The sequence below is a fragment of the Lynx canadensis genome, chromosome D2, assembly GCF_007474595.2.
Source record: "Lynx canadensis isolate LIC74 chromosome D2, mLynCan4.pri.v2, whole genome shotgun sequence".
Lineage (NCBI taxonomy): Eukaryota > Metazoa > Chordata > Mammalia > Carnivora > Felidae > Lynx > Lynx canadensis.
This window is the reverse complement of record NC_044313.2, coordinates 37945161-37959555: the sequence shown is the minus strand read 5'-3', so window position 1 is coordinate 37959555 and position 14395 is coordinate 37945161.

Below are 14395 nucleotides of genomic sequence, written 5' to 3'. Positions count from 1 at the left end.
GGCTATTCTGCCCTAGAATAGCAGTGCAGAGAGCTATGAGCCTACATCTCTATGCATAAACAGAGTCCTATCCATGTTTACACTATAGCTCTTTGGGATTTGTTTGGGGATAGAATTAATCCTTCCTGATAAAGCCTCTCTGTTGGAGTTGCTGTGTGGACATCCAAGGGAAATCTCCATGGCGACCCGTGTCGTGCACATCTGAGAGCAAACCTGAAAGGCCACAAAATCCAATGTGTAACATGACTAAGCTCGGCACAGGGGGATTTTAGGTGATTGCCACTTTTTTCCTACTGTTTGACTTTTTTGTTTTTACTAATTTTCTATAATCAACAAGTATTATATAATGAAAACTAAAAGGAACATGAAGAAAACAGTGAGGGCATCAGCAGACAATTCACAGAACCAGAAGTTCTAAAGAAGTTTTAAAATTTATCTTGAGAGCACAAACATGGGAGGGGCAGAGAGAGAGGGAGAGAGAGAATCCCAAACAGACTCTGTGTTGAGAGTGCAGAGCCCGACATGAGAGCTGCGAGATCACAAGAGCCACCCAGGCATCCCCAGAAGTATACTTTTAGCTGCCATAAAAAAATGTTCAACTTCTTGAGTTATTAAGTGAAAACCCAAATCCTGAGATTCTTTTTTGCAGTTCTCATAGAAACAGACTATCTTTACATAATAATACCCAGGATAATAGAGGACACTGTGAGCCCATCTGCCACAAATATATATAAAACCTCGCCAGCTAGGCACAGGACAGGCAGGGGTGGGGGTTGTGGCAGGGGCGAGAGTGTTTGCTAAAGTTCTTTTCGTGGCAAGAAAGAAATGGATAGTGTTAAGTTTAAGAAACAAATATAGATAAATATAAGTATGCATCTTAAGGACAACCACCATAAAAAACAGAGTGCATTGCTTTTAAAGCACCAGGGAAATACTCCCCAAACCTTGATCTGTACAGTGGACTCATGAAAGAAAAGTAGACAAAACCTCTTAGCAAACTAGATCCGTAAGGGAACTTCTTTAATCTTGTTGAAGGCTATAAACCCAAACCTTTAACATCCATTAATTTAAAGCTTTAGAAGCATTCCCTTTATTTATTTATTTTTTTTTTATATGAAGTTTATTGACAAATTGGTTTCCATACAACACCCAGTGCTCATCCCAAAAGGTGCCCTCCTCAATACCCATCACCCACCCGCCCCTCCCTCCCACCCCCCATCAACCCTCAGTTTGTTCTCCGTTTTAACAGTCTCTTATGCTTTGGCTCTCTCCCACTCTAACGTCCTTTTTTTTTTTTTTTTTTTTTTCCTTCCCCTCCCCCATGGGTTCCTGTTAAGTTTCTCAGGATCCACATAAGAGTGAAACCATATGGTATCTGTCTTTCTCTGTATGGCTTATTTCACTTAGCATCACACTCTCCAGTTCCATCCACGTTGCTACAAAAGGCCATATTTCATTTTTTCTCATTGCCACGTAGTATTCCATTGTGTATATAAACCACAATTTCTTTATCCATTCATCAGTTGATGGACATTTAGGCTCTTTCCATAATTTGGCTATTGTTGAGAGTGCTGCTATGAACATTGGGGTACAAGTGCCCCTATGCATCAGTACTCCTGTATCCCTTGGGTAGATTCCTAGCAGTGCTATTGCTGGGTCATAGGGTAGGTCTATTTTTAATTTTCTGAGGAACCTCCACACTGCTTTCCAGAGCGGCTGCACCAATTTGCATTCCCACCAACAGTGCAAGAGGGTTCCCGTTTCTCCACATCCTCTCCAGCATCTATAGTCTCCTGATTTGTTCATTTTGGCCACTCTGACTGGCGTGAGGTGATACCTGAGTGTGGTTTTGATTTGTATTTCCCTGATAAGGAGCGACGCTGAACATCTTTTCATGTGCCTGTTGGCCATCTGGATGTCTTCTTTAGAGAAGTGTCTATTCATGTTTTCTGCCCATTTCTTCACTGGGTTATTTGTTTTTCGGGTGTGGAGTTTGGTGAGCTCTTTATAGATTTTAGATACTAGCCCTTTGTCCGATATGTCATTTGCAAATATCTTTTCCCAGTCCGTTGGTTGCCTTTTAGTTTTGTTGGTTGTTTCCTTTGCTGTGCAGAAGCTTTTTATCTTCATAAGGTCCCAGTAATTCACTTTTGCTTTTAATTCCCTTGCCTTTGGGGATGTGTCGAGTAAGAGATTGCTACGGCTGAGGTCAGAGAGGTCTTTTCCTGCTTTCTCCTCTAAGGTTCTGATGGTTTCCTGTCTCACATTTAGGTCCTTTATCCATTTTGAGTTTATTTTTGTAAATGGTGTGAGAAAGTGGTCTAGTTTCAACCTTCTGCATGTTGCTGTCCAGTTCTCCCAGCACCATTTGTTAAAGAGGCTGTCTTTTTTCCATTGGATGTTCTTTCCTGCTTTGTCAAAGATGAGTTGGCCATATGTTTGTGGGTCTAGTTCTGGGGTTTCTATTCTATTCCATTGGTCTGTGTGTCTGTTTTTGTGCCAATACCATGCTGTCTTGATGATGACAGCTTTGTAGTAGAGGCTAAAGTCTGGGATTGTGATGCCTCCTGCTTTGGTCTTCTTCTTCAAAATTCCTTTGGCTATTCGGGGCCTTTTGTGGTTCCATATGAATTTTAGGATTGCTTGTTCTAGTTTCGAGAAGAATGCTGGTGCAATTTTGATTGGGATTGCATTGAATGTGTAGATAGCTTTGGGTAGTATTGACATTTTGACAATATTTATTTTTCCAATCCATGAGCAGGGAATGTCTTTCCATTTCTTTAAATCTTCTTCAATTGCCTTCATAAGCTTTCTATAGTTTTCAGCATACAGATCCTTTACATCTTTGGTTAGATTTATTCCTAGGTATTTTATGCTTCTTGGTGCAATTGTAAATGGGATCAGTTTCTTTATTTGTCTTTCTGTTGCTTCATTGTTAGTGTATAAGAATGCAACTGATTTCTGGACATTGATTTTGTATCCTGCAACTTTGCTGAATTCATGTATCAGTTCTAGCAGACTTTTGGTGGAGTCTATCGGATTTTCCATGTATAATATCATGTCATCTGCAAAAAGCGAAAGCTTGACTTCATCTTTGCCAATTTTGATGCCTTTGATTTCCTTTTGTTGTCTGATTGCTGATGCTAGAACTTCCAGCACTATGTTAAACAACAACGGTGAGAGTGGGCATCCCTGTCGTGTTCCTGATCTCAGGGAAAAAGCTCTCAGTTTTTCCCCGTTGAGGATGATGTTAGCTGTGGGCTTTTCATATATGGCTTTTATGATCTTTAAGTATGTTCCTTCTATCCCGACTTTCTCAAGGGTTTTTATTAAGAAAGGGTGCTGGATTTTGTCAAAGGCCTTTTCTGCATCGATTGACAGGATCATATGGTTCTTCTCTTTTTTTTTGTTAATGTGATGTATCACGTTGATTGATTTGCGAATGTTGAACCAGCCCTGCATCCCAGGAATGAATCCCACTTGATCATGGTGAATAATTCTTTTTATATGCTGTTGAATTCGATTTGCTAGTATCTTATTGAGAATTTTTGCATCCATATTCATCAGGGATATTGGCCTGTAGTTCTCTTTTTTTACTGGGTCTCTGTCTGGTTTAGGAATCAAAGTAATACTGGCTTCATAGAATGAGTCTGGAAGTTTTCCTTCCCTTTCTATTTCTTGGAATAGCTTGAGAAGGATAGGTATTATCTCTGCTTTAAACGTCTGGTAGAACTCCCCTGGGAAGCCATCTGGTCCTGGACTCTTATTTGTTGGGAGATTTTTGATAACCGATTCAATTTCTTCGCTGGTTATGGGTCTGTTCAAGCTTTCTCTTTCCTCCTGATTGAGTTTTGGAAGAGTGTGGGTGTTTAGGAATTTGTCCATTTCTTCCAGGTTGTCCAATTTGTTGGCATATAATTTTTCATAGTATTCCCTGATAATTGTTTGTATCTCTGAGGGATTGGTTGTAATAATTCCATTTTCATTCATGATTTTATCTATTTGGGTCATCTCCCTTTTCTTTTTGAGAAGCCTGGCTAGAGGTTTGTCAATTTTGTTTATTTTTTCAAAAAACCAACTCTTGGTTTCGTTGATCTGCTCTACAGTTTTTTTAGATTCTATATTGTTTATTTCTGCTCTGATCTTTATTATTTCTCTTCTTCTGCTGGGTTTAGGCTGCCTTTGCTGTTCTGCTTCTATTTCCTTTAGGTGTGCTGTTAGATTTTGTATTTGGGATTTTTCTTGTTTCTTGAGATAGGCCTGGATTGCAATGTATTTTCCTCTCAGGACTGCCTTCGCTGCGTCCCAAAGCGTTTGGATTGTTGTATTTTCATTTTCATTTGTTTCCATATATTTTTTGATTTCTTCTCTAATTGCCTGGTTGACCCACTCATTCGTTAGTAGGGTGTTCTTTAACCTCCATGCTTTTGGAGGTTTTCCAGACTTTTTCCTGTGGTTGATTTCAAGCTTCATAGCATTGTGGTCTGAAAGTATGCATGGTATAATTTCAATTCTTGTAAACTTATGAAGGGCTGTTTTGTGACCCAGTATATGATCTATCTTGGAGAATGTTCCATGTGCACTCGAGAAGAAAGTATATTCTGTTGCTTTGGGATGCAGAGTTCTAAATATATCTGTCAAGTCCATCTGATCCAGTGTCTCATTCAGGGCCCTTGTTTCTTTATTGACTGTGTGTCTAGATGATCTATCCATTTCTGTAAGTGGGGTGTTAAAGTCCCCTGCAATTACCACATTCTTATCAATAAGGTTGCTTCTGTTTATGAGTAATTGTTTTATATATTTGGGGGCTCCGGTATTCGGCGCATAGACATTTATAATTGTTAGCTCTTCCTGATGGATAGACCCTGTAACTATTATATAATGTCCTTCTTCATCTCTTGTTACAGCCTTTAATTTAAAGTCTAGTTTGTCTGATATAAGTATGGCTACTCCAGCTTTCTTCTGGCTTCCAGTAGCATGATAAATAGTTCTCCATCCCCTCACTCTGAATCTAAAGGTGTCCTCAGGTCTAAAATGAGTCTCTTGTAGACAGCAAATAGATGGGTCTTGTTTTTTTATCCATTCTGATACCCTATGTCTTTTGGTTGGCGCATTTAATCCGTTTACATTCAGTGTTATTATAGAAAGATACGGGTTTAGAGTCATTGTGATGTCTGTATGTTTTATGCTTGTAGTGATGTCTCTGGTACTTTGTCTCACAGGGTCCCCCTTAGGATCTCTTGTAGGGCTGGTTTAGTGGTGACAAATTCCTTCAGTTTTTGTTTGTTTGGGAAGACCTTTATCTCTCCTTCTATTCTAAATGACAGACTTGCTGGATAAAGGATTCTCGGCTGCATATTTTTGCTATCTAGCACCCTGAAAATCTCGTGCCAATTCTTTCTGGCCTGCCAAGTTTCAAAAGAGAGATCAATCACGAGTCTTATAGGTCTCCCTTTATATGTGAGGGCACGTTTACCCCTTGCTGCTTTCAGAATTTTCTCTTTATCCTTGTATTTTGCCAGTTTCACTATGATATGTCGTGCAGAAGATCGATTCAAGTTACGTCTGAAGGGAGTTCTCTGTGCCTCTTGGATTTCAATGCCTTTTTCCTTCCCCAGTTCAGGGAAGTTCTCAGCTATTATTTCTTCAAGTACCCCTTCAGCACCTTTCCCTCTCTCTTCCTCCTCTGGGATACCAATTATGCGTATATTATTTCTTTTTAGTGTATCACTTAGTTCTCTAATTTTCCCCTCATACTCCTGGATTTTTTATCTCTCTTTTTCTCAGCTTCCTCTTTTTCCATAACTTTATCTTCTAGTTCACCTATTCTCTCCTCTGCCTCTTCCATCCGAGCCGTGGTGGTTTGCATTTTGTTTTCCATTTCCTTTAAAGCGTTTTTCAGCTCCTCATGACTGTTCCTTAGTCCCCTGATGTCTGTAGCAAGAGATTCTCTGCTGTCCTGTATGCTGTTTTCCAGCCCAGCGATTAATTTTATGACTATTATTCTAAATTCACTTTCTGTTATATTATTTAAATCCTTTTTGATCAGCTCATTAGCTGTTGTTATTTCCTGGAGATTCTTCTGAGGGGAATTCTTCCGCTTGGTCATTTTGGATAATCCCTGGTGTGGTGAGGGCCTGCAGGGCACTTCCCCTGTGCTGTGGTGTATAACTGGAGTTGGTGGGCGGGGCCGCAGTCCGACCTGATGTCTGCCCCCAGCCCACCGCTGGGGCCACAGTCAGACTGGTGTGTGCCTTCTCTTCCCCTCTCCTAGGGGCGGGATTCACTGTGGGGTGGCGTGGCCCGTCTGGGCTACTTGCACACTGCCAGGCTTGTGATGCTGGGGATCTGGCGTATTAGCTGGGGTGGGAAGGCAAGGTGCACGGCGGGAGGGGGGGCAGGCTTAGCTCGCTTCTCCTTAGGTGATCCACTTCAGGAGGGGCCCTGTGGCAGCCGAGAAGCATTCCCTTTAAAACCAAGCACAAGATCTGATGTCCACATGATAACTCCATAGTTAAACATAGTTCCAGAGCCTGGCAAAACTCTAGGATAAGGAAGGGAGGAGGGAGAGAATAGGTAGGTAGGTAGGTAGGTAGATAGATAGATAGATGATAGATAAATAATAGATGATAGATAGATAGATAATAGGTAGGTAGGAATACATGAGAGGGCAAAATATGAAGAGGGGGAATAACACTGGTGTAATATGCAGACAATGCGATGATCTATTGAGAGCATCCACTAAATAAAATAACTGTGTCTTGTCCTAGAGCATCATGAAGCTCCCCCTCAACCTGGGTGTCTTCTCTTTTTGCCCAAGTTATCTTTAGGGAAGGAGGTGGGAAATGCCCAGACAATGGTAGTTCCAACAGTAGGAAAGTGTTGGTTTCCCCCTCCAGCATCCCAGGGTTAGCATGAGAGACCGAAAGACTTGAATTACCACAGGTCCAAAAGCCAGCCTTTGTACTTTTACTGTGTGTTTAATACCTTTTGTATCAGTATAAAAATATTATGTATGTGTGTTGCTTGCTCTCTCCACACACACACACACACACACACACACACACACACACATCCCTCTAGCTTGACCAAAGAAGTGCAAACCAGAATCAGAAAAGTATTCACTAAGTGACATTTCATGTTGTGAGCCATTAGCTGTCTTTAGGTTTTACATTAGAAAGATTGGTAATTGTACAATTGCATGCCCATCCCAGAGGAGGAAAAACCAAGTGGATGTATTTCACAAGAAATAAAGCCAAAAGCCAACAACAGCCAAAGGAAATTCTGATTTACCTTCTGTGGTGCCAGTCTTAGGAAGTGTTTCATTGTGATTGAAAATTCAAGGACCAATACACAGTCCTGGTGATTGTTTCCAGGAACTGAACCCAGAGAAAGTGAAGGCATTTATAGTTGAATCCTGGTTAAGTGTTTACATCCTTAGGAATATATTTCCCTTGATGGCCATTTCTTGCCTTTCCAGGATGAATTAGAGATAAACTGATGAAACGTGGAACATTTAAGCACTTAGCCCTGTGCATGATGCAGGCTGAGATTTGAATTCTAACAAAGTCAGATGGCGCAGATGGCCATGTGAGCACATGGCCAGCCCCCCAGGGCTCAAGGATGGGAAACCAGGATGATGTCAGGACAGCCACATGGGCTGCATTGGTGGGGTGGAGGGGACTTCAGTATTTCATTCCATCTACATGGTGAGCAAGTAGGACATGTGGAAGACTCTTGCTGTCAGGAAACATGTAAGAAAGAAGCCAAGTCCTTATTAACAAGCTAATTTATAATATAAGCCCAATCATTTGAGTAAACAAAAATAAAATGTTAATCTGTCAGGCCAAATACAGATTGAGATGCACAGCTGCTAAAGAGTTATTAAATAAGCGGCATGTTTCATATAAAAAGGAAAAGGAATTTGGAATGTCAATATTTTCTAATTCATAAAAGATTAGTTCTCAGTTGAAAAATAATAGAATAAGACTTAGGTGGAAAGTAGTTTCCAAGTCAAATCTGTCCAACATGGCTCTGTTCAGATAAACTGGAGGGATTTTTTCTTTTAAGGATTTTATTTTTAAGTAATCTCTACACCCAACTTGGGGCTTACACTTACAACCCTGAGATCAAGAGTCACATGCTTTACTGACTGAGGCAGACAGGCACCCCTAGAGGGATTTTTATTTTATTTTTTACTTTTTAAATTTATATTTTAGTTAACATACAGTGCAATGTTGGTGATTTATCACTTACATACAACACCCTGTACTCATCACAAATGCCCTCCTTAATACCCATCACCCATCTAGCCCACCTCCCATCCTCCTCCCTCCATCAACCCTCAGTTCTCTATCTTTAAGAGTTTCTTGTGGTTTGTTTCCTTCTCTTCTCTTCCCCGCACTCCACCTTCCTATCTCTTCCTCTGTTTTGTTTCTTAAATTCCACATATGAGTGAAATGATATGGTATTTGTCTTTCTCTGATTGACTTATTTCACTTAGCATAATACATTCTAGCTCAACCCACATCGTTGCAAATAGCAAGATTTCATTCTTTTTGATGGCTGAGTAATAGTCCATGACATATATATTACATCTTCTTTATCCATTCATCAGTCAATGGACATTTGGGCTCTCTCCATAGTTTGGCTATTGTTGATAGAGAGGTTTTTATTTTATTTTATTTTTTTTTTTTTTAATTTTTTTTAACGTTTTATTTATTTTTGAGACAGAGAGAGACAGAGCATGAACGGGGGAGGGGCAGAGAGAGGGGGAGACACAGAATGGAAGCAGGCTCCAGGCTCTGAGCCATCAGCCCAGAGCCTGACGCGGGGCTCGAACTCACGGACCGCGAGATCGTGACCTGGCTGAAGTCGGACGCTTAACCGACTGCGCCACCCAGGCGCCCCGATAGAGAGGTTTTTAAATAAACAGATGTTCAAGGCCTCATCTGGGAACACCAGTGCTGGGGGCTGGGACTGGGCTTGGAAGTGGACACTTTTAAGAGTCTCGAGGGTTTTATGCTTAATGATAGTAATGTTAAGTTGGCATTTCATTTTCTCTACAAAATCAGATAAAAACAAATACGATCTTGAGATAAACTTGGGCAAGCTGAACAGCTGAACCACCAAGTGGCAGAGGAGCTGTAAACAGGCAGGGGAGGGAGGGCTCCTAAGGGGCTATAGGAGTATATATCCTGTGCTGCAAAATGTAAACATCTTTCTTACAAGGTCAGGATGGGTTGCAACAGCCTTTTCTGCATGAAGAAAGAGTGGGTACAAATAAGCAATCTCACACCCAAGCCATTTAGACAGAAAAGAGTCAACTTGGTGGAGAAAAGGGGGGGCTTTTCCCCAAGTCTGCCACTCTCTGCTCACTGTTGGTGGGAACTGACCAAACACATGAAAGGCATAGAGCAGTGGGCCATCTTTGAGGGTTGGGGTATCTACACAGTGACCCACTTTGGAAACCAGTTTGCCATCCTCTAGCAGGGGCAACGTTAGTCACATCCTAAGTCCCAGCTGTTTATGTCCAAAGTGACTTTGGGGTCGGGGCCCAGGGGACTAGAGAGTTTCGTTGTTCTAGATAGATAACATCGTAGAGCCTGGGGACAATGAAAAGGTCGTTCTACAGAAGAATGGAGAAATTGTGTACAGCCATTAAAGTGGAATGCTGCCCAGCAGGGAGAATGACTAACAAATGTCACCACTTCCTCCAACTTGTAACATGCTCTCAAATATAATGTTGATTAGGAAAAGCAAATCACAAAATAAGATACACAGCATAAAACCGCTTCTTTGAAAGCCCAAGTATACGAGAAACAATTTAATGTGGAGGGATAAAAAAGACATTGACTATCTATGAAGAACAATAGGTGATTAGTAAGCACACATTTAAGGTTATGGTTGCCCTGCAGTGGGGGCACTATGAGGGCCCCCAGAATGGTGATAACACCCAATTTTGTAACCTGAGTGCCAGGTACATTGGTCTTTATTCTATTTGCTTCTTTATCTTAGATATACATTTTATATTTCATATATTCTCTTATGTGCCAGATACTTCCATTTTTTAAAATGGAAAAAAAATCTCATATTAAAGCCTTGACTAGCCCTGAGCCCTATTCACATGAACCTTCTTCAAAGAGCTGAGTCAGAAACACCTCAAAAGTGGGGCGCCTGGGTGGCGCAGTCGGTTAAGCATCCGACTTCAGCCAGGTCACGATCTCGCGGTCCGGGAGTTCGAGCCCCGCGTCAGGCTCTGGGCTGATGGCTCAGAGCCTGAAGCCTGCTTCCGATTCTGTGTCTCCCTCTCTCTCTGCCCCTCCCCCGTTCATGCTCTGTCTCTCTCTGTCCCAAAAATAAATAAACGTTGAAAAAAAAAATTAAAAAAAAAAAAAAGAAACACCTCAAAAGAGATGAGTTATCAAAAAGGAACTGGAAAAGAATCTACACAAAAACATTATCAGGAAAAGGGAAAGAAGAGGAAAAACAAGAATGCTGAGAAAAATATTACAAGGCCAACAAAAATGAAGACCAACACTTTGTACTGACATCCAGAGACTGGTTGGTGGGATGGTTTCAGATACCTTGACAAAATGGAGTGTGGAACTGCAACCTGGTCCTGCCCCCTGGCTAGAGGTCAGGTTGTAACCAAGAATGTTCCCTGGAACTAAAGCTCTGACTTGGAAGATTTTCTTAGGGATCGCCTCGGTCCGTCCTTTATCATTGTAGCTGAACCATTTAAGCCATTTCAAATGGTGTCTATTTTTGACTCACTCAGCCCCTGTTTGCAGATCTTTCTGTGTTCTAGGTGCTGTGCCTGCTCTAGAGGCTTTGGAGGTAGAGGTGACAGTTACATGGTGTACTGGGCATCCCAGGTCCCTCCAGCAAAGGGTCTAACTAGTCCAGGGGTCAGGGAAACTTGCCAGAGGAAATAGCATTCCAGGTGGAGCCTGAGGCTGATTAAGAGTCAGTCATGGCAGATGAAGGATGGAGGGTAGGAAGAATGTTCCAGATGGGAATAAATATGCAAAGGCCGAATGGAGGCAGAGAGTGTGGAATCCTAAAGGAGAATCTTGAGCTGCAGGCCGAGCTCAAAGAGGAATGCCTTGCAGGCCCATTTAGGGAATGTGATGTTATCTGACATGAATTGGACCACACTGGCTGTTTTAAGCAAGGGAGTTACATGATCAGACTGACTTATTTTAGAAAATTCACTCTTTTCCATTAGATCAGTGTTTGCCCCATTGACACCTTTAATCTACTTACTCTCCTACCTTCAATTATCCATCACCTTCCTCACTTCCTTCCCTACATAGCTCAGATTCCACAGGTCATCATTAGAAACACTCCCTCAGATCAACTTTCCCCTTTCTTGCTCCACTCTCTCATTGCTGGACCCACCTGGCTACACCCCACAATTCAGCCTATAACACTTTGGGGTAAGATCAAGATATTGGCTGTATTGTATTTCCTCTGGAGGCGGTAAGGTTAGAGAATCTGTTTCTTTACCTTTTCCAGTTTCTTGAATCTTCCCTCATTCCTCGGCTTGTAGCCCTGCATCACTCCAGCCCCTGGCTTCTGTCCTTAGATCTCTTCTGATTCTCCTATCCCCCTCTTTGCCTTATGAGGACCCTTGTGATGACATGGGGCCCACCTAGATAATTCAGGAAAATCTCCCCATCTTAAGATGCTTAGCTTAATCATACCCACAGAGTTCCTTTTGCTATGTAAGGTCCATGTCCAGTTTCCAGTGGTTAGGATGTGGCTGAACCATTATTCTGCCCACCACACCATCTTCTAGGACAATATATCATACTGTCTTCACTCCCCTCACACTCCCAGCTCTGTCTCCCTACCCTGCCATATTTATTTGGAAAAACAGACTCCATCAGACCAGAACTGCCTTGTCATCCCATCATCAAAACCACCCCTGCCCTGGATCTGGAGTCACACTGTCAGCTCAGCCTCCTGTCATTCTGGACACTGTGTCCCTGCTCCCATCTACAGTGAAGACATTCACTCTTGCTCTGGCTCTTCTCAGTAGACAATTCTCCGTGGTCTCTTATGTTGCTGCGCATTTTGCTAGGACTGACCTTTGCTCTGGATGGTCTTTGCTTAGTAAACAGCTTTGGAAGATAGTGATGATATCTAACCCTGGAGCAAAGGGCAGGCGTGTGTCTTTTGCCAGCATCCATGAAACTTGGCAGGCTAACTTGTTAGCTTGCAAATAAGGTTTAACCTCAGTCTCTTCACGGTTCTCAGCGGAACCCATCTGCTCTAGCTTCTCTATGTCTTCACACGTCACTCGCTTTTCTCTACCATCCGTTCTTCCATTTCTAGTGGCTCGTTCTCATCAGTGTATAGTTGTGCTCCAGCATATCTCTTCTCAAAACCAAAAAGAAACCCCAAACCACTCTTGTTTGACACCTCCTTGCCTTCCAACTACAAACCAACTTCTCTATTCTCTTCCCAACAAAAATTTATAAAATTACTGTCTCTAACAACGCTGTCCAGTAGACGTTTCTGGGATGGTGGAAATGCTCTGTCCTGCGTTGTCTAATTTGGTAGCCACTAGCCTCATGTGACTGTTGAGCAATTGAAATGTGGCTAGTGCAACTGAGGAGTGAATTGTTAATTTCGTTTAATTTCAATTAAATTTATTATTTTTAAAACATTTATTATTTTGAGAGAGAGAGAGCAGGGGAGGGGCAGAGAGAGGGAGAGACAGACTCCCAAGCAGGCTCCACACTATCAGCGAGGAGCCTGATGTGGGATTTGAACTCATGAACCAAGAGATCATGATCTGAGCCAAGATCAAGAGTCGGAGGCTTAACTGACTGAGCCACCCAGACGCCTCTCAATTAAATTTAAATAGCCACATGTGGTTAGTGGCCACCATATTGGAGAGATCTATGGTGACTCTCCATTTCACATGCTCTGTCCTTTTCCTATCTGACTTCTCAATTGTACTTGACCCACTTGACCAGTCTATCATTCTGAGGCATTTTGTCTCTGGCTTCCATGCCTTGCTCTTTTCATCCTGCTGTACCACTCTGCAACTCAATCTCCTTGGTTGGCTTCCTCTGATGTGTCACCTGTAAGTATCTGAATGCCACTAGGACCCATCCTGTGCTCTCCATTCCTCTGTTTACATTTCTCTCTAGGCGATCGCATCCAGTTACCTAGTGTTTGATATTATCTACAGGCTGATAAGTCTCAAGTGCGTGTCTCCAGGCCTGTCCTTCTCACTGGGCACTGATTACTTATATCCAATTGCCTACTTTACATATCCATGTTGGTGTTCAATAAGCATCTCAAATTTAATACATCCAAAGTAGAACAATTTTATTTCCTCACAGCCTGTTCTTTCAGCTTTTCTATCCCAAGAAATGCACCCTCTCTACCCAATTGCTCAAGACAAAACCTGGAAGTCTTTGCACAACCTTACTGTCAATACTGTGGGCTCAACCTCCAAATATATTCATATCCGTGTCTTCTCCTTCTTCTTCTTTTTTTTCATATCCATGTCTTCTGTCTCTATTGCTAGTACCTGACTTTAAACCCCCATCCTTGCTCCTGATTTAGGGCAATCGCCTCACCACTGCTTTCTCTTGCCCCATTCTACATATGATGCCTGCACAGCAGCCAGAAGGAGCTTCAAAGGGCAAAAATCCTCCAGTGGTTTTCTCTTACATATAAAATAGATCAGTGAGCCTGTCCACCTACTGGGAACCCTCCCACCTCTGGGTCTCCTGTTACGTGAGATTCGGCACTATCCTTATTGTTTAAACCACTCACACTTAGATTTACTGTTGCTTGAAGCACAAAACATCCTGACTGACCCAATGCTTGTTAGAGAATGGCAAATTAGTAATTAAAAGTTGCAAATGAATGAAATAACCAAAGCTAGAGAACTGATTATGAAGCCATTGTTATACAGGGGAATAGTAGATAGGAGAGAAAATATGATGTCATGGGCATCTGTTTATTGATATTAAATAATGCTTATTATGTAATATCAAATTTAAAAAAACAAATTTCAATGGTATTTATATATGAATACTCATACACATAGACACATACATAGACACACCCTTTATAGTGCATATATATATTTGGTTTCAAGTGGATATAAACACACGCTATAAATGCATATGCGCATTTTACAGTGGTTATTGCTAGGTAGTAGGATTATGACTTTTTGTTGTTTATAATTTTTGATATTTTTTCAAATTTTATTTAACAAAAATTTTATTTAAAAATATTTTTAATGTTTAGTTTTGAGACAGAGAGAGAGAGAGAGAGAGACAGAGTGTGAGCAGGGGAGCAGCAGAGAGAGAGAGGGAGACAGAATCTGAAGCAGGCTCCAGGCTCCCAGCCATCAGCACAGAAC